The 5,276-nt window shown below is 42.8% G+C and overlaps 1 pseudogene; it reads left to right on the forward strand.

Annotated features, from left to right (window-relative positions):
• The first annotated feature begins 892 nt into the window (after positions 1-892).
• LOC110567556 (AP-1 complex subunit beta-1-like) lies at positions 893-3,797 on the forward strand (annotated as a pseudogene).
• The last annotated feature ends 1,479 nt before the right edge of the window (positions 3,798-5,276 follow it).

The raw sequence follows: 5,276 nt of genomic DNA on the forward strand, positions 1-5,276 counted from the left end.
ACTCCCTATGGGCAGCCATTAGTGTATTTGTTGATGAAAACAGTCAAACTATGTAAAATATTTGAAGAGATTTATTCTGAGCCAAATATGGGTGAACATGGCCCACACAGCCCTCAGGAAGTCCTGAAAACTTGTGCCCAACGTGGTCATGGTACAGCTTGGTTTTATATATTTTAGGGAGGCATGAGACATTAATCAAATACATTTAAGAAATACATTGGTTTGGTTCAGAAAGGCAGGACAACTGAAAGTGGGGGCTTCTAGGCTATAGGTAAATTTAAACATTTTCTGGTTGACAATTGGTTGAGTTTATTGAAGAACTGGAATCAATAGAAAGGAAACATTTAGGTTAAGGTAAAGGATTGTGGAGACCAAGTATTTTGTGCAGAGGAAGCTCTCAGATAGCAGACTTCAGAGAGAGCAGGTTGTAAAATGTTTCCTACTGGACCTAAAAAGGTGATTGGCTCTTAATTGATTACCTCCTGGATCTGGAAAGAAAGGAAAGAAAACAAAGAGGAAAGGGAATTCTCTATAGAATGTGGATTTTTTCCACAAGAGACTTTGCAGGGCAATTTCAAGGTATGGCAAGGAAATATATTTTGGCGTGAAATATGTTGATTTTCTTTCCTTGTCTCCTAATGCTATGTCAGAGTCAGATTGGAAAGTAAGTCACAATATATAGGGTCAAATAAAACCCATCTGATGATAATTTATGGTTTGTAGGGCATCCCTAGACCCCTTAAATAGGAATTTGGGCAAGATTTAAAAAAAAAAAAAAAAAAAAACAGATGAGAGGCAGGAAACCACTACACCACCACCCAGGCTGTGCTCTCCGGCTGCCGCCGCCACCCCTACCCCCACCTTCACCTCCGCCTCCGGAGCTCATTAAAGATCCAAAGTCATGACTGACCCCAAGTATTTCACAACCAATAAAAAAAGAGAAATATTTGAACTAAAAGCTGAACTCAACAATGAAAAGAAAGAAAAGAGAAAGGAGGCTGGGAAGAAAGTGATTGCTGCTATGACTGTGGGGAAGGATGTTAGCTCTCTCTTTCCAGATGTAGTGAACTGTATGCAGACTGATAATCTGGAACTAAAGAAGCTTGTGTATCACTACTTGATGAACTACGCTGAATCAGCCAGACATGGCCATCATCGCTGTAAACAGCTTTGTGAAGGACTGTGAAGATCCTGATCCTTTGATTCGAGCCTTGACAGTCAGAACCATGGGGTGCATCCGGGTAGACAAAATTACAGAATATCTCTGTGAGCCCCTCTGCAAGTGCTTGAAGGATGAGGATCCATATGTTTGGAAAACAGCAGCAGTCTGTGTGGCAAAACTCCATGATATCAATGCCCAAATGGTGGAAGATCAGGGATTTCTGGATTCTCTACGGGATTTCATAGCAGATTCAAATCCAATGGTGGTGGCTAATGCTATAGTAGCATTATCTGAAATTAGTGAGTCTCACCAAAACAGCAACTTACTCGATCTGAACTCACAGAACATTAATAAGCTGCTAACAGCCCTGAATGAGTGCACTGAATGGGGCCAGATTTTCATCCTGGACTGCCTAATTACAAACCTAAAGATGATCGGGAGGCTCAGAGTATCTGTGAGCAGGTAACTCCCCGGCTATCACATGCCAACTCAGAAGTGGTGCTTTCAGTGGTTTGAAGTTTCTAGAATTGTTACCTAAGGATTCTGACTACTACAATATGCTGCTGAAGAAGTTAGCCCCTCCACTTGTCACTTTGCTTTCTGGGGAGCCAGAAGTGCAGTACATCACCCTGAGGAACATCAACCTAATTGTCCAGATAAGACCTGAAACCTTGAAGCAGGAAATCAAAGCCTTCTTTGTGAAGTGCAATGATCCCATCTATGTTAAACTAGAGAAGTTGGACATCATGATTCGTTTGGCATCTCAAGCCAACATTGCTTAGGTTCTGGCAGAACTGAAGGAATATGCCACAGAGGGAGATGTTGACTTTGTTTGCAAAGCTGTGCGGGCCATTGGTCAGTGTGCCATCAAGGTGGAGCAATCTGCAGAGTGCTGCGTAAGCACGTTGCTTGATCTAATCTAGACCAAAGTGAATTATGTGGTCCAAGAAGCGATTGTTGTCATCAGGGACATCTTCCGCAAATACCCCAACAAGTATGAAAGTATCATTGCCACTCTATGTGGGAACTTAGACTCGCTAGATGAGCCAGATGCTCGAGCAGCTACGATTTGGATTGTGGGAGAATGTGCTGAAAGAATTGACAATGCAGATGAGTTACTAGAAAGCTTCCTGGAGGGTTTTCACGATGAAAGCACCCAGGTGCAGCTCACTCTGCTTACTGCCATAGTGAAGCTGTTTCTCAAGAAACCATCAGAAACACAGGAGCTAGTCCCGTAGGTCTTGAGTTTGACAACACGGTATTCTGATAATTCTGACCTTCGTGACCGGAGCTATATTTATCGGTGTCTTCTCTCAACTGACCCTGTCACAGCTAAAGAAATAGTCTTGTCTGAGAAGCCACTGATCTCTGAGGAGACAGACCTTATTGAGCCAACTCTGCTGGATGAGCTAATCTGCCACATTGGTTCTTTGGCCTCCGTGTATCATAAGCCTCCCAATGCTTTTGTGGAAGGAAGTCATGGAATCCATCGTAAACACTTGCCAATTCATCATGGGAGCACTGATGCAGGTGACAGCCCTGTTGGCACCACCACTGCAATGAACCTGGAACAGCCTCAGGTTAAGCCCTCTCAAGGTGATCTTCTGGGGGATCTTTTAAACCTTGACCTCAGTTCCCCAGTCAATGCGCCACAGGTATCTTCCATGCAAATGGGAGCAGTGGATCTCCAAGGAGGAGGACTAGAGAGTCTGCTTGGCAGTGACCTTGGCGGGGGCATTGGAGGAAGTCCGGCAGTGGGACAGTCCTTTATCCCATCATCGGTGCCTGCAACCTTTGCTCCTTCACCTGGACCTGCTGTCGTCAGCAGTGGACCAAATGACCTGTTTGAATTCTCTACAGGGATAGGCATGGCACCTGGTGGATATGTGGCTCCTAAGGCTGTCTGGCTACCTGCAGTAAAGGCTAAAGGCTTGGAGATTTCAGGAACATTTACTCACCTCCAAGGTTCATTTCCATCTATATGGAAATGAACTCCACCAATAAAGCTCTGCAGCATATGACAGATTTTGCAATCCAGTTTAACAAGAATAGCTTTGGTGTCATCCCCAGCACGCCTCTGGCCATCCATACACCACTGATGCCAAACCAGAGCATTGATGTCTCCCTGCCTCTCAACACTGTGGGCCCAGTCATGAAGATGGAACCTCTGAATAACCTGCAGGGGGCTGTGAAAAACAATCTCGATGTCTTCTACTTCAGCTGGCTCATCCCACTCAATGTGCTTTTTGTAGAAGATGGCAAAATGGAGCACCAGGTCTTTCTTGCAACATCGAAGGATATTCCCAATGAAAATGAACTTCAGTTTCAGGTTAAGGAATGTCATTTTAATGCTGACACTGTTTCCAGCAAGTTTCAAAACAACAATGTTTATACTATTGCCAAGAGGAATGTGGAAGGGCAGGATATGCTGTACCAATCCCTGAAGCTCACTAATGGCATTTGGATTTTGGCCGAGCTACGTATCCAGCCTGGAAACCCCAATTATACACTGTCACTGAAGTGTAGAGCTCCTGAAGTCTCTCAATACATCTATCAGGTCTACAACAGCGTTTTGAAAAACTGACAAGACTGGTCCAGTACCCTCCAATCATGCTGTGATCGGTGCAAGCCAAGAACTCTTAACTGGAAGAAACTGTATTGCTGTGTAGCATCTGAACCCAAACACACTGAGGCCACCCAGCAAGGTATTAACTAGTCTAACCTGTGCTAACATTAGGGCACAACCTGTTGGATAGTTTTAGCTTCCTGTGAACCTTTGTAACCACTGCCTTTGTCACCTCCCACCTCTCGCCACCTGCTGCTGCTATCTGTCCTTCCTTGTGGGCTTCTCCATGCTACACCAATGGCTGGCTTTTTCTATGCCCTCTTTTGAGTGTAGTTTGGTATTTTGTAATTGAGAGCTCATTTCAAAAGCAGAAAAAGACAACAAATATTAAAGCAAGGAAAAGTGTCACTGAAAAAAAAAACAGAGCTTAGGAACAGTGACTAAGTGACACTTATTCATGAGCAGTGAGATACAGAAATGCGGAACGCAATACAAAGAGAAGGTAAGAATCTGTCCAAATTTTATCTACCCATGAAAGTGAAGCAAGAATTGAGAAAGGTAACTGGTTACTTTGTAAATAATAATAATAATAATAATAAAAACAATAATATTGCCTACCAGTCAACTCAATGTCAGCTATTCACTTGCTGGTGAATAACAACTACAAAAACGGAGAGGAAATTATTCGTGAGTAATTAGAGTTGAATTAAATGATTAATGGAATGCCTTTATTCAAATATTTGATTTGGCACTGAAGACATTCAGCAATATAACATCAGGGTTTCACCAACCCTTTATAAAAAGGGACAGGCGTGGTGGCTCATGCCTGTAATCCCAGCACTTTGAGAGGCTGAGGAGGGTAGATCACAAGGTCAGGAGTTCGAGACCAGCCTGGCAATATGGTGAAACCCTGTCTCTACCAAAAAATTTAAAAATTAGCCAGGCATGGTGGCACATGCCTGTAGTCGTAGCTACTCAGGAGGCTGAGGCAGGAAAATCACTGGAACCCAGAAGGTGGAGGTTGCAGTGAACCGAGATCACACCACTGCACTTCAGCCTGGGCGACAGAGCGAGAGTCTGTCTCAAAAAAAAAAGAAAAAGGAAAAGAAAAAAAATAGCAAAATCTCTCTGCTTCATGCAACTCCTTCATCTATTCACTGCTTCTTTAAAAGATTATGTATTTTATTAACCCATTGTTCTCAAGCTATTTTCCTCTTTATTGTTGTTTTTAACGATTGAAGATTATGTATTATACATTCCCATCACAGAGAAAGCAATTGTATTGGATAATGCCATCAATTATTTCCTTCCTTTGTCCACATCTCATTTTTTATATTTGTATAGATTTATGAAGTACAAGTGCAATTTTGTTACATGGGTATACTGAATAGTGGTGATGCCTGAGTTTTTGGTGTCTCCATCACTGAAATAATATACATTGCATCCATTAAGTGATTTTTCACCCCTAAACCACATCTCACCCTCCCACCATTCTAAGGATCAAGTTTCTATCAGTCCACACTCTATGTTTATGTGCACGCATTGTGT

Source organism: Aotus nancymaae, unplaced genomic scaffold, assembly GCF_030222135.1.
Source record: "Aotus nancymaae isolate 86718 unplaced genomic scaffold, 86718_ANA_hifiasm-v0.15.2.pri h1tg000004l, whole genome shotgun sequence".
NCBI lineage: Eukaryota > Metazoa > Chordata > Mammalia > Primates > Aotidae > Aotus > Aotus nancymaae.